This window comes from Erythrolamprus reginae, chromosome 8, assembly GCF_031021105.1.
Source record: "Erythrolamprus reginae isolate rEryReg1 chromosome 8, rEryReg1.hap1, whole genome shotgun sequence".
NCBI classification, from domain to species: Eukaryota; Metazoa; Chordata; class Lepidosauria; order Squamata; family Dipsadidae; genus Erythrolamprus; species Erythrolamprus reginae.
In genome coordinates this window covers 48,347,815-48,374,404 of record NC_091957.1, presented here as the reverse complement: position 1 = coordinate 48,374,404, position 26,590 = coordinate 48,347,815, and the positions used below count along the sequence as shown (strand labels likewise).

Genomic DNA, 26,590 nt, shown 5'->3' with positions numbered 1-26,590 from the left:
GCGAAGGGATCTCCGCAGTGGGCGGCGGCAGTTTCAAGGGACCAACAGCCGGTCCTCGTTGAACTGAACTTCCTTTGGCTTCCTTCGAGGCGGCAGATGAGCTTTGCCTCGAAGGAAGCCAATGGAAGCTCAGCTCAACGAGGACCGGCTGTTGGTCTCTTGAAGCTGCCTCCGCCGCCGCCCACTATGGAGATCCCTTCGCCCGAACGGAGGCGGTGGTGGTGGGTTCAAGGGACCAAGAGCCAGTCCTTTTCGGGGCTGCATTGCAGCCTCTGAGGCTGCTTCCGCCCCCGGACGAAGGGATCTCCTCGGTGGGCGGCATCGGAGGATGCAGCAACGCAGCCCCGAAAAGGACCGGCTGTTGGTCCCTTGAACCCGCCGCCGCCGCCTCCGTTCGGGCGAAGGGATCTCCGCAGTGGGCGGCGGCAGTTTCAAGGGACCAACAGCCGGTCCTCGTTGAGCTGAGCTTCCTTTGCCTTCCTTCGAGGCGGCAGGTGAGCTTTGCAGTTTTGCCTCAAAGGAAGCCAAAAGCTCAGCTCGGGGGCGGGCCTGAAGCAGCCGCCGCCTACTCCGCCCCGCGCTTTAGCTGCACCGGGCAGCTCTGGCGGGCGCGGGGCAGCAAGGGCAAGCCGCGAAGGTGGCGCAGCCAAACGTGAGTCAAGTGGGAGGGCTCTGAGCAGTAGCCGTGGGGAGGCAGTGGGGCGGTTGGCTGCAAGGCACCGGAGGCGGCGGCTGGATGTGTTGCAGGACATGTGCTGGGCATGGGGCTGGCACCTCCGTCCCGGCCCAGCCAGCGGGCCAGTGCCAGCCCCATTCCCAGCACAGTGCCAGCAATGTACTGCGACCCGATGTCGGTGCCACCATCTTGGAGCTCCTGCTTGCAGCCGACTGCCCCGCGGCGTTTTGCAGGGCAGAAAAAAAAAGAAGAGAGGAAGGAAGAGAGAATAAAAGGAGAGAGAGAGAAAGCAAGAGAGAGAGGGAGAGAAAACAGAATGTGTGAGAGAAAAATGAGAAAATGATGGAGGGAAAGAACGAGGGAGAGGGAAACAAATGAGAAAGAAGGAAAAAAGGGAAAGGGAAGAGAAGTGGAAAGGAGGGAGGGAGGGAAAGAAGGAAAAATTGAGGAAAAAGGAAGGAAAGAAAGGAAGAAGGAAGGAAGGAAGAAGAAATGGAGGGAACAAGGAAGGAAGGAAGAATGAAATTAATGGAGGGGTGGAGGAAGGAAGGACTTTGGGGGGGGAGGATTTTTTAAATTTTTTCTTTCAACATACATTCAAACAATACAATGTACTATCTAATTTTCCCTGAATAAAATGCAATATTTTGTGAGTAACTAATATCAATCATCAAAAAAGTTGCAAAAGGTTTTTTTTCTAATGTCATCCAGGTACATACTTTTCTTTTAATTAAATTCCCTCCTTAATGTTCCTTCAAAAAGTACAACACAAATTATATTTCTAACTTATTAACCATTATGCCAAAGTGCTTCCTTCTTTCTTTATATATTTTTCTATAAACCTTTTTATACATTTTTCTATAAACCAAGAGAACCTTGTATAGCCAATCAGATGTTAACAAAAGAAAATTAAAAACAAAGCATAAACATATATAAATTTCAGACTTCTTCCCCCCCTCTAAATAGTATATTCCCATTTTGTTTTTTACGTTAAAATAAGGTATGTGCAGTGTGCATAGGGATTTGTTCATAGGTTTTTTTTTATAGTCCGGCCCTCCAACAGTCAGAGGGACAGTGAACTGGCCCCCTGTATAAAAAGTTTGGGGACCCCTGAGTTAGAGCAAGGGTCCTCAAACTTGGCAACTTTAAGACTTGTGGACTTCAACTCCCAGAATTCTGGAGAATTCTGGGAGTTGAAGTCCACAAGTCTTAAAGTTGCCAAGTTTGAGGACCCCTGAGTTAGAGTATTGGTAGAGCCAAATATGTGCTTTGTTATATACAGAATACAAATATGCATTATTATTTACAGTGCTTTTATATGCAGAGCGCATCATGAGAAAGGCAAGGCTAGATGAATCAAAATTTGGAATTAAGATTCCAACTGGGGGAAACACCAACAACTTCAGATATGCAGATGATATCACTCTAATGGAAGAAAGAGGAACTAAAGAGCCTCTTAATGTAGGTAAAGAAGGAGAAGAAACTCAACATTAAAAAAACAAAACTAAGATCATGGTATCCAACTCTCTCAATTCCTGGCAAAGAAATGGAGGTAGTGACAGATTTTATTTTCCTGGGCTCCAAGATCACCGCAGATAGGGACTGCAGCCAAGAAATGAAAAGACACTTGCTCCTGGGGAGGAAAGCTAAGACAAATCTAGACAGCAGACTAAAAAGCAGAGACATCACTCTTCCAGCAAAAGTCTGTATAGTCAAGGCTATGGTGTTCCCAGTTGCTATGTATGGCTGTGAGAGCTGGACCATAAGGAAGGCTGAGCACCAAAGAATTGAAGCCTTTGAATTTATTTATTTATTTATTATTTATTTATATTTTGGATTTGTATGCCGCCCCTCTCCGGAGACTCGGAGCAGCTAACAGCAACAATAAAACAGTGTACAATAGTAATCTAATACTAAAAATGATTAAAAACCCATTAATATAAAGACCAAACATACATACATACATACATACCATGCATAGAATTGTAAAGGCCTAGGGGGAAAGAGGATCTCAATTCCCCCATGCCTGACAGCACAGGTGGGTTTTAAGTTGTTTACAAAAGGCAAGGGGGGTGGGGGCAATTCTAATCTCTGGGGGGAGTTGGTTCCAGGGGTCCGGGGCCACCACAGAGAAGGCTCTTCCCCTGGGTCCCGCCAAGCGACATTGTTTAGTTGACGGGACCCGGAGAAGATCCACTCTGTGGGATTATGGTGCTCGAGAAGACTCCTGTGAGTCCCTTGGACTGCAAGGCAATCAAGCTGGTCAGAGGAGATCAACCCTGACTGCTCTTTAGAAGGCTAGAACCTGAAGATGAAACTCAAATACTTTGGCCACCTAATAAGAAGGAAGGACTCACTGGAGAAGAACCTAATGCTGGGATAGATTGAGGGCAAAAGAAGGGGACAACAGAGAACAAGGGGCTGGATGGGGTCACTGAAGCAGTCGGTCTGGGCTTAAATGGACGCCAGAAGATGGTAGAGAGCATGAAGACCTGGACAAACATTGTCCATGGGGTTGTGATGGGTCGAACATGACTTCACAACTAACAATGACAACAAAGCCAAATATCTTCACATTTCCCCTTACGGTTTACCCCAGCCTTATTCCTATTCCTGGAGGCTGTTGGGGTCTGGATGGGTGTCAACAAGCTCAAACTCAATCCAGACAAGATCGGTTTCTGGTCACAATTCAAAGTGTTGGTAATGACCTTTAAAGCCCTTCATGGCATTGGACCAGAATACCTTCGGAACCACCTTCTACCGCACGAATCCCAGCGGCCGATAAGGTCCCACAGAGTTGGCCTTCTCCGGGTCCCATCGACCAAACAATGTCGCTTGGCGGGCCCCAGGGGAAGAGCCTTCTCTGTGGCGGCCCCGGCCCTCTGGAATCAACTCCCCCCGGAGATTAGAACGGCCCCCACCCTCCTTGTCTTTCGCAAGTTACTCAAGACCCACCTATATCGCCAGGCATGGGGGAATTAAGACATCCCCCCCCCGGCATTCTTATATTTTATGTTTGGTATGTATGTGCTGTATGGTTTTTTAAATTATTGGGATTTTTTATATAATTTTATTATTAGATTTGTTCCATTGTTATACTGTTTTTATTATTGTTGTGAGCTGCCCCGAGTCTTCAGAGAGGGGCGGCATGCAAATCTAATAAATTGAATTGAATTGAATTGATGTCCCCACCATACCTCCTACTACCCAATTCTACTTGCAGCCTTTGCATTAACATGCAATCCATTTTATCCCATCCCCTCTTGGTTCCTGTTAATATAATATAAAGGGACATTATTTATATATCTTGACATCATTTGTTTCATTTTACAAAAGATTCAGTGATCAGAATACGACAATAATCATTGTTCCATGCGTGTCAGAGTAAAGGATTTAAGGGTGTGAAGATGATAGCTAAGCATCACGAGTTGTAAACGTTGCCATTTGGAGCCCAGCAGTTAGTTACAAATGGAGAATGAAATGGAATATATATTTATGTTGCTTGCTATGCGAAAAGCCCTTCGCAGTGATTCATCCAAAATTCATACCAGAAAAGTAAACAAACCCTGATAGGTCCCATTGACTTTATGAGTGACGGGAGGCCCTGCTCTTCCAAAGAATCCTTTCAATCTATCATCTTCACAATTGTAAAGGCAGTCCATCAATGCCGACTGTGATAGATTTATCATCACACGCAGGGGCTGAAATCTTTGGGAATCCAAACGCTGATGGATGATCAAAGAGAAACTTGGTTATGCAAATGTGCTGAACATGGATTTTAACTTCCTCAAACTGCCCTAAATTGAAACCTGGCAAAAAATACAGTGTGGGGAGTCCCAAAACACGTGACTTACATTAGGAAAAAAAAAATGTCTCCATAATCATTGCCTTTCTGTGTTACAGTGTTATATACTTACATGATTTGTAGGGTTCACTTGAATGCTCTTCATTTTTGTGTGTGTTTGTGATTTAATTGTGTTGGTGTTTCGCTGTCTTTTACATGACATTAAAATGCTCTTTACGGTATTCCTGTTTGGAATTCTTTAGTGGAAAACTGGCAACCTTTTGATTGGTTTTCTTGTGCTGTCAAAATGGAGGGGAAACAAAAGTTAGGTGGTAATTTATTTTTATTTTATTTATTTATTTATTTTGTCCAATATACAATGAGGGTTTTAGTGGGTATATATCTATATACACATAGTAAAATACATGATGAAGGTTATAGAGGAGATACTCATAGTAAAATCTTCGGAGTCTTCGGAGTCTTCGGAGAGGGGCGGCATACAAATCCAAATAATAAATAAATAAATAAATAATAAATAAAATAAAATATATCTAAGAAAGAATAGAAAAGAAGATATAGTAATAGAACGTATCAATGAAAGAATAGAAGAAGAGATATAGGAATAGAAGAAATGTATAGGAGATATAGGAGAGCAATAGGACAGGGGACGGAAGGCACTCTAGTGCACTTGTACTCGCCCCTTACTGATCTCTTAGGAATCTGGATAGGTCAACCGTAGATCATCTAAGGGTAAAGTGTTGGGGGTTTGGGGATGACACTATGGAGTCCGGTAATGAGTTCCACGCTTCGACAACTCGGTTACTGAAGTCATATTTTTTACAGTCAAGTTTGGAGCGGTTAATATTAAGTTTAAATCTGTTGTGTGCTCTTGTGTTGTTGTGGTTGAAGCTGAAGTAGTCGCCGACAGGCAGGACGTTGCAGCATATGATCTTGTGGGCAATACTTAGATCTTGTTTATTCTTAGCCTAGTCCTGAGCTACTGACAAATTTCCCAATAACACTTGGAAAACAGCGCTATTCTGTTTCTCGTGGCACAATGGCAATCTTTGGTTGCATCGCTGACAAAATACAGTAAGGTCTGGAAGGGATTTTGGAGGGCATCCAGTCCAACCTTTTGCCCAGTACAAGAATACATTTTCACAATAAATGCTATTTTGCTGTTTCAAACGCTTCCAGAAAAGAAGAGTCTACCACCTCTTTAGAAAGACTGCATGCAGAGTTCAAATAAGCAGATTCGGGTTCTTTATTTTTGAAGGTTGCCTTTATAATACCTGGTTTAGCAAGTAATGGAAATATTTAAACCTTTTATATACAGCTACTGAAATAGAAATAGAATGTAACATTCAAGGTGTTATAAACGGTAGCAAAAATTGAATGGGTCCAAAGACGGGCTACAAGAATGGTGGAAGGTCTTAAGCATAAAACGTATCAGGAAAGACTTAATGAACTCAATCTGTATAGTCTGGAGGACAGAAAGAAAAGTGGGGACATGATCGAAACATTTAAATATGTCAAAGGGTTAAATAAGGTTCAGGAGGGAAGTGTTTTTAATAGGAAAGTGAACACAAGAACAAGGGGACACAATCTGAAGTTTGTTGGAAAGATCAGAAGCAACGTGAGAAAATATTATTTTACTGAAAGAGTAGTAGATCCTTGGAACAAACTTCCAGCAGACGTGGTTGGTAAATCCACAGTAACTGAATTTAAACATGCCTGGGATAAAGATAGATCTCCTAAGATAAAATACAAAAAAATAGTATAAGGGCAGACTAGATGGATCATGAGGTCTTTTTCTGCCGTCAGTCTTCTATGTTTCTAAAAATAGTGCTTTTACTGTTGGGTGTCTTTGGCTTTAAATGTATTCAAATATGAGGCACAAAGAAGGTTCTGCCTGAGAATCCTTGGTTGTTTGCTCTGAGCTTGGTTGCTTTCTTTGAGACATTTCCTTACCAAACTTAGTGACATCATCAGCGCTAGTAAGGAATGGCATTTGCTCTCAGTTTATATTCTGGTGGCTTGCTCTGTCAATGTTGCTGGGAATGATGATGGAGGTCCTTTGGTTGAGCTGTTAATTTTTTTACCTATTTTATTTATTTATTTTGTCCAATACACAATAATACATAATGAAGGTAATAGAGGACAGCTTCGAGGAAATAGAATTAGAGAAAGAATAGAAGAGAGAGTATAGGATAAAATAATCAATGAGAGAATAGAAGAAAGATATAGAGATAGAAGAGAAGATATATGGGATTTAGGAGAAACAATAGGACAGGGGTTGGAAGGCACTCTAGTGCACTTATGCACGCCCCTTACTGACCTCTTAGGAACCTGGAGAGGTCAACCGTGGACAGTGTAAGGGTAAAATGTTGTGGGTTAGGCGATGACACTACGGAGTCCGGTAATGAGTTCCACGCTTCAACAACTCTATTGTGAAAGTCGTATTTTTTACAGTCAAGTTTGGAGCGGTTAATATTAAGCTTGAATCTGTTATGTGCTCTTGTGTTGTTGTGGTTGACTATTAGCTTCTTTGGCCCTTCCTTGATTGAGATATTGTTTGCTGCTTGATTGTAGCATTGTTGTTAATCTTATTGTTAATCAACAATTAATTAAAGTATACCTCATAAGAACATAAGAAGAGCCATGCTGAATCAGGCCAAAGCCCATTAAGTCCAGCATTCTCTGCCACACAGTAGCCCATCAACTGTATATGGGGATCTTGAGCAGATCCCCCAACAAATGGTACCCAAAGAAATCCTGCCTGCCTCAATCAACCTAGAGGCGGCACTTGGATATCCATTTCAATCACCAAATCAAGAAACTGATTAAATAAAAAATAGCCAACCCGATAAAAGAGTCTTCACCAAGCCTTGGTGAAATTCCGAGTTTCCACGGCTCTTCTAAACAACAGTAGCATGGAGGGCGGAATCCGAATCTCAGGGGAAACCTAGTTCCATAGAGCAGGTGGTGGTATGGAGGAGGTCCCCTTCCAGGGTCCTGAGAGATAACATTGTTTAATCGAAGGAACCCAGAATCAGCCAATTGTACAGGATGAAGGTGGTTGGCTAAAGTTATTGAAGACAGGAGGTCCTTCAACTAATCAAATGTAGGAGATGAACAGCCTGAGCCTGAGGGAGGGGTCAAATGCATCATCAATCTTGAGTCTCTTTGCGCCCACAAGGAGATAGAAGAAACATAGAAGATCGATGGCAGAAAAAAGACCTCATGGTCCATCTAGTCTGCCCTTATACTGTTTCCTGTATTTTATCTTAGGATGGATATATGTTTATCCCGGGCATGTTTAAATTCAGTTACTGTGGATTTACCAACCACGTCTGCTGGAAGTTTGTTCCAAGCATTTATTCCTCTTTCAGTAAAATAATATTTTCTCACGTTGCTTCTGATCTTTCCCCCAACTAACCTCAGATTGTGCCCCTTTGTTCTTGTGTTCACTTTCACCGTATTTTAGAAATATAGAAACATAGAAGACTGACGGCAGAAAAAGACCTCATGGTCCATCTAGTCTGCCCTTATACTGTTTCCTGTATTTCATCTTAGGATGGATATATGTTTATCCCAGGCATGTTTAAATTCAGTTACTGTGGATTTACCAACCACGTCTGCTGGAAGTTTGTTCCAAGCATTTACTCCTCTTTCAGTAAAATAATATTTTCTCACGTTGCTTCTGATCTTTCCCCCAACTAACCTCAGATGGTGCCCCCTTGTTCTTGTATTCACTTTCCCTCCTGAACCTTATTTATGCCTTTAACATATTTAAATGTTTTGATCATGTCCCCCCTTTCCCTTCTGTCCTCCAGATTTACCTTGAATTCCATTGATTCTTATGTACCGCCAATTTGGTTTAACCATTAGGTCAGATTCTTTGAGAGAGCATTGGCATGCAATACATCTGTAGTCATTTGAACCACTTGATTCCTGATTTGTTGCACCCAGCAGTAGACCCACTAAGGAATGTCAATCTCAAGGCTGCAGGATGCTTTGATCTGGTTTACAGGGTACGCTGGAAAAAAATGAATTCAAATTTGACACTCCTCGGCCCTAAATGTTTTCCACCTGGAATGTACAATATGAACAGGTTTGGTTGTTCATTAAAACTCCCCCACCCATAAGATCCATTTGTATCCAAGTAAAATATTTCAATACAATTTCTGAACGTCGTAATTCATTTGGGGAACCTCTGGATGAATATTGGCTCATGTCATTTTGATAGATAAAAACTAATATCGCCAGACATTGCTGTGCATTGAACGCAAAAGTAATCGAGCCTGTTGTCGTAGTGTTTGTCTTATTTTTTTTTAAAGTCGGAATCCAAATATTGTAAATAGATAAATGCTTAATTCTAGAGTTGTTCTAATGTTAAGGCAATTCCTGGCAGTTTTGCACTGTTTTCGGTTGGAATAGATTGATTAGCTTCCTGTAAGATGTTCAATCACCTCTTAATTCGCTGTCTAAAATCATTTTGCTCAGATCGGGTAAAGATTTACTGAAACGTAGTAATTAATTTAAAAAGCTAAAAATGTTAGTTGTAATAGAACCGACTTAGTTGACTGAAGGCGTTTCTTATCATTTTCCTGATAATGGCTGTCTGATAGAAATTGCTTAATAACTGGGTTCGAACAAATTATGCAAAAGTCTGTTTATTGTATAATTTACTTACAAAACATATTGATTTTCGTCAGTAATATTTGATTGTGTTAAACACATTTAAAAACAAAAATAGGTGTAATGTAGTGTGTGTATTCTACTTTTTAAAAAACATTATGTGGAGGACATTTGTGCACAAAAACCCATTGTTTGCATATAATTGAGAGCTACAATTTGTCAAACTTCTCAAGGATATTTTGTTCAATGTTATCAAGCAGATACTTCTCTTCCATTGGTTCTAATTCTTCCTGCAAAGATATGTACACTTTCCATTAATAAGTAAATAACTACAAGACAGTGTATGTTTTAAACCTTGTCTAGTGTGGTTGATATTCTTGAGAAAACGTACAGATAAAAGAGACTTTATTCTGGTAAATAGACAGATTTTGGGAACCAAAGTGCTATATTTAAATAGGAAGGTGGGATTTGTAAGAAGGTGGTGGGAACTGAATTATATTTGGCCTTATTGATATTAATTATATAGTGGTTAATAAAAGTTACATTATGACCTTACAAACCACAGTGTAGTTTAACCTTTTCAGTAATGACCTTGTAAAATGTCACATTCTCTGTTTTTTATTGCACTTGCATTGAAATAATATTGGCTAATTGGATACTCTTCTTAGAGGTTACTTTACAAGGTGGATGTTGACAGAAATTAACTATGTTGCTAAGTTTTTGGTTTTCCACTGTTTTATGTTTTTTTACAAGATGTTCAGCGGTTAGGTTGTTTTAACAGGAAGCTGTAAATGGTTAAGAGTACTAATCATTTTTTGCATTGATTATTATATTCTGTTTGTTCTCATTGATCAAGGTATTTTATGTGTATAAGACATTCTACTAAAATCAGTTTCTTGAATATCTTGGATAACATGCCTCTGTTATGCGTCTCTCATGGCACATAATAGTGAATTACCAAGCTGTTCCATAAATGGAAAATAATATGTTATAGAAATCACTAATGTTAAGAATATATTTTCTCTATTATATATATTCCTTATTATATAGAAAATCAACTGATTAATGGAAAACACGCCTTAACCTGTTTTTCATTAAACATTAATGAAAATGATATGAGAAATTTGATAAAAGTATAACAGGTACAGTTGTTATATATATATTACGAAAACAAATATATATATATATATATATATATATATATATATATATATATATAATATATATATATATATAACAACTGTACATATATACTGTATATAATTGTGTATGTCTTTATATACAAACACACCCAACCCCACAAGTATATGTATACACATGCATTTTATACATAAAATGTGTAAGTATGTAATATAAATTTTATTACTAAATAATAATTATCAATTTTTGGCACAAATGGCTATCATATAACTAGTTTATTTATGGAGTTTGATTTCTTGGTAGATCAATTCAGTTGATTAGACCTAGCCCTAATTTTACTTAAAAATAAACACATTAAAGTTAATGATATTTAATCTGTTTATCACACATTAAATATATAACATAAGTATTGATTAGCCATTAGGCCAAATCAAAGTGCAAAGTTCGAGAAACAAAGTATTACTAAAATTTGATAAAAACATGGAATTTAAAATGGAATTTGATTAAATACAATTTAAAATGAAATTGGAATAAAATACAATTTAAGATGAAGTTGGCATAAAATACAGTCTCAAGTGAAATTGAATAATTTTTAAATCATTAAATATATAAAGTAAGTTAAAGTTACATTTGAGTTAAACTTAATTTCAGGTGAGTTACATAAAATCATCCATGCTGTTTCCCTGGCAGGACCCATGGTAGTTCTTTATCTAGTTTTATTAGCACAGAAAAATAACAAACTGCTAACATTAAAATAAAGTGACCAGTTTGTCTGTTATTCTCTTGATTTGGGTCATCCACAATAGTTCCTCTTTAGCACCATTTCCCACTTTTTATATTGTAATCCAAATTTTAATTTAAACTTTATTTAAAGATTTATATTAGTTCTGTCTCACCTTGCTAAGTGAACGATAATAGTAGCACTCCAGAGAAATGTTTGTTTTATGCATGAATAAAAATTACCAATTGATAGATAATTTACCCAACATAAATTCTCGAACAATATTATCGCCTCTTTTTTTAACATTACTTGCTGCCTCTCCTCTTCTCTTACTCTGCCAGAAAGTGGAACATTGACCACTAGTTAATTTTAAAATAAACACAAATCACAGTATTTTTGTTTTTTCCTATTTTCTACAACAATAAATCTCTTTTAGTTTACCTGTTGGGTGTCCGGCTTTTGAAACATTTGACATCTTTCAAAATAATGGGTCATGTCTATCTGTCCGGATCCAAGACGATGGAATTGATTTAAGATTCAGGAATTTGTACGTAACAACTTTTTGATTCCAAATATCTTATGGATGAAAAGTTGCAGTTTGTCTTCAAAATGTGTGTGTGTGTGTTAGAGAGACACACACAGAGACCAAGAGATAGAGATGGAAAGTTCTGGAGTTAATGCAAGGTTCTTCACTGCTCCAGCAAGAGCAAACAAAGCATTACTCTTCCTTCCCTGGATAGAGTGCTCTTTTGATTTACATGAAAGCCACGAGAGGGCACAGATGGGAACAAGACTGTCTCTGAAGTTGCAAATGGATGTTAATCACAAGGGCGATACGCTTGCTGTGATGCAGTCAGTGACTTGGGAATTTGAAGTCTCTAAAGGTGATTGATGGGGAAGAGAGGGATAAATACCCATCGGAGTCATCTGGGTTTCAAACTGCAGATGGCTCCCTTGATCTTCTGCTATCTCCCAACTTGAATTTTCCTTTTCTGTTCTTCCTTGAATGCCTGTGATTGGCGGGCAGGTAACAATGGCTAAGTGGGAAGTTAATTTACGCCTGGGGAGTAGAGTTGGAAGCAAACGCCAGAGAGATATAAATTCCCCAAGAGTGAAAATGTTAACTAGATGAATTATCTGGGTTGCCAATGTGAAATGAGAATATGAACGATGACCTAGTGGCCCGTGTTTTGTGACTTTAATGCATTATTGCTAAGTTTGCTTTGTGTCAGAACCAAAACTTTTGGGTGATAGATCACGAAAGTGGGAGATAGAGATCACCCAATTTTTAAATTGCACTTTAGACTTTGTCTCAAAATATACATAAACTGGTTATTTTCTTGTTAAGTTATAAATAAAGGTAATATATATATATCAACTTTATTTGATTAGTCAATCGACCATATCAAAGCGAGAAAAAGGACCACATCGGTCGTCATAAAACTGTGACTGGTTAAAATACAATAAAATTGGCTAAAATAGAGGGAATTTGAATAAATAATAAGTTAAAATGCAGTATAATATGCTAAAATTGAGTAGTAAAACATGAGAATATAACTCGTGCAAAGGATTATATTAAACAAATCTAAGATACTGATATAAAATATTCTTAAGTAAGTTCATCTCCATTGCATGCCACCCCAATATGTTCTATAAAACGTATTCTCATTTGAACAGCCCTGACTATAAACTTAGCGGTTCTAGCAACTACATATATATTTGTACCCTGAAGAAAATGTGATAATTGTTTATTACAGACCCAGTGTATGATTTTGTCAAGTAGAGGCTGTAAATACTGAGGTCTTACTGAGGAGTATAGTTTACAATTGAGTAGCAAATGTGCAATGTCTTCTATTTCTGGTGCACCACAAATGCATGTTCTCTCAAAATATGGTACTTGGTGGAATCGTCCATATTTGACCATAGAATCTAACTGCTCAAATCTTGCTCTAGTGAGTGCTGTTCTATGGTATTGGGTCAGGCCCATTGTCAGGTATTTTTCTAGTTGAAAGGCTGTTTTGTTCTTGGCTAACCATTTCAGTAAAGATTCCCCTTGCAAACATGAATAAAAATTACTAATTGGTATATAATTTACCCGACATAAATTCTCGAACAATATTATTGCCTCTTTTTTTAGTCAATCCCGACTCTAGGGGGCAGTGTTCATCTTTGTTTCTAAGCTGAAGAGCCAACTCTGTCCGAAGACATCTCCATGGTCATTGGACTGGCATGACTAAACACTGAAGGCTCACAGTGATTAATAATTTTGCTATTAATTCCAGTTGAGAACGTCTGTAAACATTTCATTTTTGTTTATTTGTATAGCTATTGTAAAGGTCTTATATAGCCCTTAAATATAGTTAGGTACACTTATTTGCGCTCCGTGGGGTACATCTGAAATTGGCTGGAATTCTATGTGTTCCACGCTGATTTACACCTTTCTAATGATGTCTCTGTATTCTTTTTGTAAATGTAATTTTATTAATGTTTTTTTTTTAAAGATAAAAATGAACTAATATAATAGTCACTAATTAGTTATTAATATTACTGATATAAGTAATATAAAGTAAGAGAAAGCAAAGGGGGTAAAAGAGCTAAAAAAGCAAGAAAGGGAAAAATAAGAAAAATAGGGAAAAATATGAAGTTATGAATACAATTATAAAATTACATCTTACAGTTACAACATAGCTGTCTTCTTTCTATAGTTATTCTGTATAATCATCAAACTTTAAATCATTTCCCCCCTTGCTTCGCACTCCTATAAGAGGTTTCCAGTCACCAGTAAATATAAGGGATTGCTCTCTTCTCTAACCAAGTTTATTTAACAATTTCAACAAGGTGCTCTGCCATCGGTTCTTCTGATTTTATCTTATATTCCCCTCGACAAAATTGTAGTATTTAACAATGAGCTAAACATTTGGGTTAAAATGGTTCTTGCACTTAGAATTATGGAGATAACTTTGGGACAGCCTGGATTTGTATCTATTCTAGATTTTCAGTATGCCATCTAACATAAGGATTTTTAAAATCCATATTAAGTTTGATTTTATCATGCTACAAATATCCATGCTACCCATATCTCGGGTCATGTCCTTCTAACTCCAAAAATCTTCTCAATAACAGCCACTCTTTCTACCAAACCAAACTGCAAACTGCAATTTACTCGTGTCGTTTTTCCCCCCACCTGCACAGATTTAGGAATTTCTTTGTGCCACTGTTTAAATGCTGCATCAGTTGTTCTAGGCAAAATATATTTTATCACAGAAATTCTGCCTGGCAATAACAGTTGTAGTTTGTCCCATCTTAACATATCTTTTTAAACTTTATTCTGTGTCTTTACATAGTTGCCTTTGAAATAGCATCAAATTCATATCCGTCATAGGGAATACCCAGGTACTGTATTTTATTTTCTTCTCAGTCTTAAGACCTGCTTTATTCATTCATTCTGTTTGATTTTCCATCTGCATAATTTTGTGTTAACATCTTCATCTCCTGTTTATTAGTCATCCTACCTGCCAATGCACCAAATGCCATTAATATTTCAGTTCTCTTTAGAGGGATCTTCTAAAACCAACACCCAACTCATCTGCAAAAGCCCTTAACTTGTAAGTCCCTTTTAAAAATCTTTAGTACCAAAAGCTTTTCATCCTGTTTTATATCTCTAATCAATATTTGAAGTGCAAAATAAACAAGATTTGGGTATAGTGGGATTCTTGACCTTTCTTTTCGTATCATATAGAGCTCTGTTAGATATCTGTTAAAAATCATTTCTGATTTCTATAGATTGATTTTACCCATTTTGCAAAGTTCGAAATTCAAAGGATACTTCTATACTGTTTGTACTTTCAGCCCTGTCTGATGATAGTCCACCGATTTTCAGTTTTTTCTTGTCGCCGATAATTTTTTTTTTTGCAAAAAATCATCTCATTGTCCACTCCCCTCCAACTTTTATTACCCTGTTTTGTTTTAAAGATTTAAATGCATTTATTTATTTATTGGATTTATATCTCCGAGGACCCGGGGTGGCTTACAATATATAAGCTACTTAAAACCCACCTCTGCCGTCAGGCATGGGGGAATTGAGATCCTCTTTCCCCCTAGGCCTTTACAATTCTATGCATGGTATGTATGTATGTATGTATGTTTGGTTTTTATATTAATGGGTTTTTAATCGTTTTTAGTATTTAGTACACTGTTTTATTGTTGCTGTTAGCCGCCCCGAGTCTCCGGAGATGGGCGGCATACAAATCAAATCAATCGATCGATCAATAGATAGATAGATAGATAGATAGATAGATAGATAGATAGATAGATAGATAGATAGATAGATAAATAAATAATTTTTTTTTAAAAGGTACAATATAGACCTCTTAAATCCAACTTGTTTAAATGAATTAAATCTCGAAGAATAAGCAATTGTGTTAAGAAATTTATGTATGACAGAACCAATCTCTAGATATCGAAACAATATTCTTGCTGAGCTCCTCACGTGTATTACACACACACACACAAACGTTAGAAGGGGTATGGGTTGCAATTTGATCTTAAGAATGATAGATATGGGGTTCCCCCCCCCCGCAGCTGGGCTATTGTGCAAAATGCTATGTGGGCCTCCAAGGAACTGCTTGAATGTTGTCTCTTTTGTGCAAAGTTTTTGTTGGAGGGCAAACGCTACTAGCTTGATCACACCTGCTTCTGTTGTAGGGGGATGTGAGTCTTATTTGGACAGAGAGCGCATCAGTTGCCATTTCATTCAGCCTCACACAAAAGAGGTCCATAAGGAGGAACGTTCTACTGGCGCCCAACTACAAACTCATGCTCGCAGCCATAGTGACGCTTGTAAACACCGAGTTACTCTTTTGTTCCGCAGGCAGTTAGAAAAACAGCCACGGGAGAAATATTTTTCTCTCTGTCTTTACATCATCACAAAATAGGTTACACCATTCATTTAAGTCTTTCCAGGAAGCATTTTTATTACAAAAAAAAATTCTTTGTGTTCTAAAAAAATCTGCAGAAGCAGTTTCCGCTCCAGAATATGCAGCTTGTTAAACAACAGTTGGATTTAGATTTTAGCACGATGTATTGCTTTCCTTCTCGCAAAATTAATTGAAAGATGCCTAAATTGAATTTCAGGGGCCATATGTTGTCATCGTCAAAACGTCGTGTTTGCCTTCCTTCCAAAATGGATCCACAAATATCCACGTGGAATGTAGCGGAAATGAAACAATTAGATATGATTTAGAGAGTTATGGCGTCCACCATATAGTTGAAAGGCCACACTTGGAATATTGCATTCAGTTTTGGACGCCATAATATAAAAAGGATGTTGAGACCCTAGAAAGAGTGCAGAGAAGAGGATTAGGGGACTGGAGGCTAAAACATACGAAGAACGGTTGCAGGAACTGGGTATGGCTAGTTTAATGCAAAGAAGGACCAGGGGAGACATGATAGCAGTCTTCCAATATCTCAAGGGTTGCCACAAAGAAGAGAGAGTCAAGCTATTCTCCAAAGCACCTGAAGGTAGAACAAGAAGCAATGGAGGGAAACTAATGGAGGAGAGAAGCAACCTAGAATTAAGGAGAAATTTCATGTCAGTTAGAACAATTAATCCGTGGAACAGCTTGCCTCCAGAAGTTATAAATGCTCCAACACTGGATGTTTTTAAGAAGATGTTGGATTTGTCTGAAATGGTGTAGGGTTTCCTGCCTAAGCAGGGGGTTGGACTAGAAGACCTCCAAGGTCCCTTATAACTCTGTTGCTGTTGCTGTTGTTGTTAACTTTAGTTAAGTAAAATAGTAATGAAATCAGTGTGTGTGTGTGTGTGTGTGTGTGTGTGTTTGTGTGTGAAAACTTATTATACCACTCGAAATCTAAAAAAGTAGTGCCCAGCATCCAAATTTTTGATCATATGACCATGGGAATATTGCAGTGTGAAAAAAATAGTCCTGACACATTTTTTTCTGTGCCCTTGTAACTTTAAATGAGTGTTGAGGAATACCCTCCTCTCTCTCGTCCATCTACCTATTTTTATCTCTGTTTATCTCTCTATCTTTCTAACTAACTAACTACCTTTCTACATCCGGAACCACCTTCTACCGCACGAATCCCAGCGTCCGATAAGGTCCCACAGAGTTGGCCTTCTCCGGGTCCCGTCGACCAAACAATGTCTTTGGCAGGCCCCAGGGGAATAGCCTTCTCTGTGGTGGCCCCGGCCCTCTGGAATCAACTCCCCCCGGAGATTAGAACAGCCCCCACCCTCCTTGTCTTTCGCAAATTACTCAAGACCCACCTTTATCGCCAGGCATGGGGGAACTGAGCCATCCTACCCTTTTATATTTTATGTTTGATATGTATGTGTTGTATGGTTTTAAATTTTTGGGGTTTTAGATATGTTTTATTTTAATATTAGATTTGTTTCACTGTTATATTGTTTTTGTATTACTGTTGTGAGCCGCCCCGAGTCTTCGGAGAGGGGCGGCATACAAATCTAATAAATAATAATAATAATAATAATAATAATAATAATAATAATAATAATACGTACGTACATACATGCATACATACATAGTAAAATACATGATGAAGGTTATAGAGGAGATACTAACAGTAAAATATATCTAAGAAAGAATAGAAAAGAAGATACAGTATAGTAATAGAACATATCAATGAAAGAATAGAAGAAGAGATATAGGAATAGAAGAAAAGTATAGGAGATATAGGAGAGCAATAGGACAGGGGACGGAAGGCACTCCAGTGCATTAGTTGGCCAAAGTATTTGTATCAGGATCTGGCCTTCTAAAGAGTAGTTAGAGTTGATATCTTTTAGGACTGACGGGTTTGATTGCCATACAGTCCAAGGGACTCCCAGGATATACTCAAAGGTTGTTTACCGAACACCATTATAGGAGTTGCTATTGGCAGTATCTGCCATGGTGTCATTAACTCTATACTTTTCCAGACTCGGATGGACAACCGTAGAGGCCCAGGCTATCCAATTAGCAAGATAAGAAATAAGGACATGCAAGGAGCCGAGGCTTTCTTGCCTTATAAAAAAAGCAAGATTTTTTCCCCCCTGCATAGAGACCTGTGGTGCGCTGAAAATTGTCAGCATGAATCACCGTCAGTTGTTCTTGAGGGGTTAGCATACCTTATCTTGAGAATGCTACTGTCTATGATAGAAAAGCTGCCCCTTCAGAAACTGGCTTCCTCTAACCCACGAGAGAGAGAGAGTGGGGGAAATAAAAATCCCCAGCAACATAGCAGATAAATAAATGCATCCAATGCACTCGAGATCTTCCTATTGCGGGTCAGTTCATTGGAAGCACCACTTGATACTTGTGGGTGAATTGATTTGGGTGGCATCCAGACAGGATGAGAATATGATTTTAGCCACTTTCTCTGTTTTAATATGCTCCTTGCTAAAATTAAATAGTGACAGAGATGTGGAGGGAAGGGATAGCGGTGGAAGACGGGGGGGAGGGCACGACGAGCGATTTGGGGATTTACAATTATTGAAGAGATGCTTCGGTCTAACAATAAGCCCCGCAGTTTTTCTCAACCTTGCTTGGTCTCCAAGGTCTCCATTAAACAGAATAAGGATTGCTGCTTCTCAGAAGTTGTCGGAAGCAGGGCATATAACCGGAATGCACAATTGAGGCATTAAGGACACTGGTCTACCTTTGCAATAACCTTGTTTATACGTCGAGAGAACATACTGACGATCGCAGACATGTAGAATCCCAGCTCTGCCCCGGAATATTTTTTTTTGCAAGGAATTCACCGGAGGAAGGAGAAAGGAAAGGAGGCTCCGGGTTTCTAAAACGTCTAATTCAGTCAAAATGATACACTGCTCAAATGAACTGTGGCAAATTTAATGAGCAGTCGGAGGACAGAGACACATGTAGTGTGATGGGCACTCCAGGGAGAAAGATTATGTGTACAGGGACTAATTAGCATGAAATATGAATACGCCGGCATAAGTAGTCTTGATCTATGGGCCATCTATACTACGGGCTATGATTTTTGCATGAGCTTAATGAAAAGGGATTCAGAACTTGAACGTTTTAGACAACGTATTCCAACTTTTCGTACCAGGGCTGGGTTCTGCTTTTGCTTGCTGCCGGTTCGCTCCTTGACGCGCCGTGCGGGCGCTGTGTACTGTGTGCAGGCTTTGCACTCACGCACATGCGCAGTGCTAAGAAAAACAGCTTCTGTGCATGTGCAGAAGCAAAAAACAAGTTCACAACGCTGTGGCGCTGCTGAGAAAGGAGGTTCGGGGGTGTCACTGAGTCACTGCGGGTTCCAGCGGCCCAAGTTGCGAAGTTACTACTGGTTCCCTGTTCTGTCGAGCTCTCTGGTAGAATCCTCCCAAAAATGCACAGATACAATTTCAGACACACACACGTTTGAAAATTCAAAACAATGTTCTTTATAATGAAAATTCACTTAAACTAAGCCCTCTTTTGGTATAGCAAAGAGCACTGGTCTCTAAACAAACTGGTAATTTGTACAAGTCCCTTATGAGTTCTGAGATACTTAGCTTGCAGCTGTGAGGCAATTCACAGTCCTTCTTCTTTCACAAAGTGAAACACACTTTGCTCTGGTTTAGTTTCAAAGCGGGGAAAAATCAGCACACAAAAGGTCAAAGTCAGTAAAGCAGTCACGAAACACAACGGTCAGATAATCCTCCACAATGGCCAAACCAATAGGCTGCTCTTTATAGCAGCCTCATTAATTACCACAGCCCCACCCAACCACAGGTGGCCTCATTTTCTTTGATAATAATCTCTCAGTTGTTGTTGCCTATGCATCGCTCTCCACATGTGTGGCTGTATCATTAACTCTTGTTCCGAATCCAAGGAGGAGCTAGATAATTGATCTCCTTCTGAGCTGTCTGCCACACTCTCCTCCTCCCTGTCACTCATGTCTTCTTGGTCAGAGGAGCCTTCATCAGCAGATTCCACCGGGGGCAAAACAGGCCTGCAGCATGTGGATGTCTCCCCCACCTCCACAGTCCTTGGGGCAGGAGCTAGGCCAGAGCTAACCACAACAGTTCCCTAGAACCGGTCCGAACCAGGAGGAATCCACCTCTGGTTTATACTATCGAAAGTTGTGGCCCAAGCTCTGTCTCAAAGATTGAATCTGAAGACTTATTTTTGCGTTGCAGTTTATTTATACATACGAGGGTCGCCCAGAAAGTAATGCACCACATTTTTTTTCTCAGTCTGCAGTAATGGCATGAATGCGAAACTTTAGATATACACTGCTCAAAAACTAAAGGGAACACTCAAATAACACATCCTAGATCTGAATGAATGGAGTATTCCCATTGAATACTTTGTTCTGTACAAAGTTGAATATGCTGACAACAAAATGAAATTGTCAATCAGTGTTGCTTCCCCAATGAACAGTTTGATTTCACAGAAGTTTAATTTACTTGGAGTTATATTCTGTTGTTTAAGTGTTTCCTTTTTTTTTTTTGAGCAGTATATATTATTTGAATTGTCAGTAGCGCATGTGTAAATTTTGCATTTCTTCAGACAGATAGCGTAGCTGCGCCAGTGTTTCGAAATGGCGTCTGTAAGTGATGTATGTTACAAGCAGCGTGTCGTGATTGAATTTCTCACTGCGGAGAAAGAAACTGTTGGGAACATTCACAAATGTTTATGGAGAATCTGCAGTCGACAGAAGTACGGTTAGTCGCTGGGCATAGAGGGTGAGGCCATTACAGTGCAGAAATGGCTTCGAGACTAGAACAACAGGGCATACACGCCCTTGTGTCTCGCTGGAGGAAGGACATAGAACGGGATGGAGATTACATGGAAAAAATAGGGAGTGTAGAAGAAACATAATTATTTCTTGTGTGTAAGTTTCATTGTATTCAATAAATAATTGTTGAAGAAAAAAAATGTGGTGCATTACTTTCTGGGCAACCCTTGTAGTCTAGTAATTTCAACTAATGGACTATAGACTCGGACTTGATATCTCCATTGACACATGCTGTGCAACACATCCATAAAGGGGAATATTTGTAGCTCAGAGTCCTTGCTGTGTCTGAGCTTGGTTGTTTTCTCGCAGACGTTTCATTACCCCAACTAGGTAACATCATTAATGTTAAGGTTACCTAGTGGGTAATGAAATGACTCCATGAAAACAACCAACCTCGGAAAATACCAAGGACCCTCATGTCAACCATCAGCTGCAAATAGTCCCCTGAATGTGTGTTGCAGAGCACATGTTAATGGGGATAGGAATCTGATTCTAATATCCATGACACATGATTATTTTAGAGAATGTAGTATGACCAGGTCATCAATTTATTTACTTTTCTCTGTTCTTTCATCTTGAAAAGGTAACTGGGCAATTAGAAAAAAGAAGTCAAATAAGTAGGATGGGTAGTTTCTGTTTTAGTAGACTCGAATAAAATGTATTTTTTTTTTAATTTCCGAATGCTGCTTCTTGATTTTCAGACCTAGGAAAGTGATTGGCAAGGAACATTTAATTGGATAATACATAAATTAGGAAGGGGGAAAAATAAAATCTGAAAGAGAGGAAGAAACAGCAATTTTCTGTGTTAGCAAAACACGGCAGTTCTGTGCTAGCAAAAACTTCAGAAGAGAAGGATTTAGGGGTAGTGATTTCTGACAGTCTCAAAATGGGTGAGCAGTGTGGTCGGGCAGTAGGAAAAGCAAGTAGGATGCTTGGCTGCATAGCTAGAGGTATAACAAGCAGGAAGAGGGAGATTGTGATCCCCTTATATAGAGCGCTGGTGAGACCACATCTGGAATACTGTGTTCAGTTCTGGAGACCTCACCTACAAAAGATATTGACAAAATTGAACTTTTCCAAAGACGGGCTACAAGAATGGCGGAAGGTCTTAAGCATAAAACAAATCAGGAAAGACTTCATGAACTCAATCTGTATAGTCTGGAGGACAGAAGGAAAAGGGCGGACACGATCGAAACATTTAAATATGTTAAAGGGTTAAATAAGGTCCAGGAGGGAAGTATCTTTAATAGGAAAGTGAACACAAGAACAAGGGGACACAATCTGAAGTTAGTTGGGGGAAAGATCAAAAGCAACGTGAGAAAATATTATTTCTCTGAAAGAGTAGTAGATCCTTGGAACAAACTTCCAGCATACGTGATTGGTAAATCCACAGTAACTGAATTTAAACATGCCTGGGATAAACATAGATCCATTGTAAGATAAAATACAAGAAATAGTATAAGGGCAGACTAGATGGACCATGAGAGGTCTTTTTCTGCCGTCAGTCTTCTATGTTTCTATGTTTCAATTTTCTATTATGTGGAAAACCCTAATGTGATTTGCTTCAAAATTTATAGTTGGGCAGAGATAGTGTGGCATATAAGCTATGAATTAATGTAGTGAATATTAAGAGAAATTCTCCACCACTCATAAAAGGAGCAGGAAAAGCAAATACTTAGATTTTGCTACATGCACCCGGCCTCTTAAAAGTTTAATAAAAGCATGTTATCCTTGAAGTATGCTAGCACAGGCTGCTCGAACATCTGTGCTACTTCTCTGCCTTTGTTCAAGTGATAAAGAAAAACAGAAAGTACAATTAAGTGAAACTTTCATTAAGCCCAAAACTGAGGAGAATGGTTAATTATTTCTGAATGTAAGCCAGGCTTTACAAGCTATCTTTAAAGCTTAATGCAAAATTGGTTCCAGATCTTAGGTTGTTTTATTTTTATTCATTTTTTTATTTTTTAATTAGAAATGTGCATAATTAGAAACATAGACGACTGACGGCAGAAAAAGACCCCATGGTCCATCTAGTCTGCCCTTATACTATTTCCTGTATTTTATCTTACAATGGATCTATGTTTATCCCAGGCATGTTTATATTCAGTTACTGTGGGTTTACCAACCACGTCTGCTGGGAGTTTGTTCCAAGGATCTACTACTCTTTCAGTAAAATAATATTTTCTCATGTTGCTTTTGATCTTTCGCCCAACTAACCTCAGATTGTGTCCTCTTGTTCTTGTGTCCACTTTCCTATTAAAAACACTTCCCTCCTGAACCTTATTTAACCCTTTGACATATTTAAATGTTTCGATCATGTCCCCCTTTTCCTTCTGTCCTCCAGACTATACAGATTGAGTTCATTAAGTCTTTCCTGATATGTTTTATGCTTAAGACCTTCCACCATTCTTGTAGCCCATCTTTGGATCCATTCAATTTTGTCAATATCTTTTTGTAGGTGAGGTCTTGTGGCTAGAGTGAAGAGGTAGCAGGGAAGGCTATAGAGTCTATCACAGAGGTGGGTTCACTCTGGTTCGGAAGAACCGGTAATAACTTGGTGGCCTGGGTCATTGGAATCGGCATCGGTCGGCAACGGTCGAGGCCTGCCACGCCCCTGAGCCGGTTCTCTCGGCATGGCCTTAGGCACTGACATCTTGTTTTTTTGCTTCTGCACATGCTCAGAAGTTTCTTTAAAGTATTGTGCATACAGGCGTGCGGCGGGTTCCTAAGCGAGTCAGCAGTGGGAGAATCCATAACTCACCCCTGGTCTATCAGCTAGCTGCAAATGGTCATTGTGGTGGATTAAGATGTGATTAATGTGTTGTTATTTCATGCAAACTTGGGTATTAAGATCTATTCTTAGTGAATCTGGGAGAACTGTTTCGAAACAACCAGCATTTGCAAAGGTAATGCAATTGCTTGATTTTTCTTTAAGCACATTGCTAAATATTAATCTATTTTAACTGGATTCCGTTGGTATGAGGCATATGATCATTTAGATTCTAAACAGAGCAATGAAATAAAATATAGGACTTGGATGCATTTATAGTATTGAAATTTCTGCAGAAAGCTGATAAACCAGATGAAATTGATGGTGTGCTCACACGCACACACATACACACACCATCAATTTCATCCAGTTTATCAGCTTTCTGCAGAAATTTCAAAATTATGTATACATTATGTATGCATGCATGTATGTATGAATGTATGTAACATACACTGTTCAAAAACATAAATGGAACAATTAAAAAAAGAGAATATAACTTCAACTAAATCAAACTTCTGTAAAATCAAACTGTCCACTTAGGAAGCAACACTGATTGACAATCAATTTCACATGCTGTTGTGCAAATGCAATAGTTGTGTAAATGAAATATTCAATGAGAATATTTAATTCATTCAGATCTAGGATGTGTTATTTCAGTGTTCCCTTTATTTTTTTGAGCAGTATATTTTTGCTGATAATGAAAATAAAGGAAGGCTAGTATACATCTACAGTATTTCAAGCTATTTAGCTCTCATCAGCTAGCTATACTCTTATTGGGATTTGAACCTGAGCAGCCTGCCTATAAGGCTGTGGCTTTTAACCTCTAGGCCATAGGTTCTCCTGTCTCAGCTTGTACAAGGAAAGAGTTATATATGGGGAAGAGCCTTCTCTGTGGCGGCCCCGGCCCTCTGAAACCAGCTCCCCCCAGAGATTAGGATTGTCCCCACCCTCCTTGCCTTTCATAAACTCCTTAAAACCCACCTCTGCCATCAGGCATGGGGGAATTGAGACATTTCCCCCAGGCCTATATAGTTTGTGCATGGTATGTTTGTGTGTATGTCTTGTTTTTTTAAATAAGGGTTTTTTAGATATTTTTAAATATTAGATTTGTTGTACATTGTTTTTATTATTGCTGTGAGCCGCCCTGAGTCTACGGAGAGGGGCGGTATACAAATCTAAATAATAATAATAATAATAATAATAATAATAATAATAATAATAATAATAATAATAATAATAATTGCTGATAAAGAAATAAAAGGAAACAAGTATAGATCTCTTTCAAATTATTTAGCTTTCATCAGCTAGCCATACCCTTTCTGGGATTCGAACGTGGCTACTTGCCAGTGCTTTCAACCTCTAAGCCACAAATTCTCCTCCCTTATCAGCTGAGCTCAAAACTTGTATCATCATCTTTTCTCACAGTTTCATGCCTCACTGTTGAGATCTAATAGAAACTTTTGGAAATGCATAATGTTCCTCATCAGCACCGTTTTGTCTCCCTATTATACCTGCCTATTAGGAGAGAAAATAGTTTCTTTTTGGAGTCTAATTTTGAAATCCCTGACCAAAACTATCTGCAAAGCTGATTGAAAGAAGCTGGCACGGAGCGAAAAGTGTGTTGATTAGACCATTTGAAATAATATGAAACCATTTGTTTCTTATAAAAAGACCAGTCAATAACGAAACACCTAGAGAAGCCGGCACATCAAACATGTGTAACAACTGTACACATCTTTTGTGAGCCGTTGTCAGTTTATTTCTTCATCCTCAAAGCCAAACTGAATTTGAGCATCATTAGCAAAGAATAAGAGCTTGATGAATCGTCTAGGGATATATGGATCGCCATGTTTCTTAATATATGCGATGTAGGAAGCTCCCGTTTTGAATTTTGTATTGGGTTCAACAGTCACAATATTGAGGCAACCTCTGGAATTTTCTTCCTCTTGTCTCGTGTAGGAAGTGGGTTCAAAGAGGCATCAATTTGTGGTGCTTTTGAGATCTAAAATTTGGGCCTATTTTCAGCCGTTCATTTTTGTAAGATGGAAAAGCAGAATTACTCGGCGTGGATGGTTGTTAACTATGCCGTACTGATTATCAGTAAAAGATAAAGAAGAGACCACGGGATAGATGGTAGAGAAAGACAAGTGTTGTATCAAGTGTTGTATCACAAAATTGTGACTGTCGGCGAAGTGAAGATCAAATCTTGAAGAAACTAGCTTTTGAAGGATCGCTAAATATCCTAGGACAGTGATGGCGAACCTATGGCATGGGTACCATGGGTGGTATGTGGAGCCATATCTGCTAGCACATGAGCCGTTGCCCTAGCTCAGCTGCAATGCGTATCTTTCTGCTGGCCAGCTGTTTTTGGCCCACACAGAGGCTCACCGAGGGCATTTTTGGATTCCAGAGAGCTGCCAAGGAGTTGAGGAGGGCATTTTTACCCTTCTCTGGCTCCAGGAAAGTCTTTGGAGCCTGGGGAGGGTGAAACACGAGCCTACTGGGCCCATCAGAAGTTGGGAAACAGGCCATTTCTGACCTCCAGAGGGCTTCCGGGGGTGGGGGAAGCTGTTTCCCCCTCCCCAGGCATTGAATTATGGGTGTGGACACTCGCAGATGCGCGATAGTGCACGCCCACGCTCTTTCAGCACCCAAGGATAAAAAAGTTCGCCATCACTGTCCTAGGATCTAACAACGGGTTCAAATGCAACCTGTTATTTTTTTTTAAAGGGATTTATTTATTAATAGTATACGATACCAAAAAAATGCAAAATAAAATAGTAGGAAGGCTAGGGGAAAATGTAGGAGAAAGTGGGAAAAATAAAGAAAAGGCATTGACCACCAACTCCCTTTGGTGCAGTAGAATCAAGCCTCAATTCAATTCAATTCAATTTATTAGATTTGTATGACGCCCCTCTCTGAAGACTCGGGGCGGCTCACAAAAACAGCTCAGCTTTTTACTTTGACATACTAGCAGTTTGCATTGGTTGCCGATCAATTTCCAGTCACAATTCAAAGTGTTGGTTATGACCTTTAAAGCCCTTCATGGCACTGGACCAGAATATCTCCGAGACCGTCTGCTGCCGCACG

At 39.1% G+C, this 26,590-nt stretch overlaps 1 protein-coding gene across 5 annotated transcripts in view; it reads left to right on the top strand.

Moving 5' to 3' along the window:
* Window positions 1-26,590, top strand: part of DIAPH2 (diaphanous related formin 2) — a 372,666-nt gene that overhangs the window by 138,779 nt on the left and 207,297 nt on the right. The window lies entirely within an intron of this gene.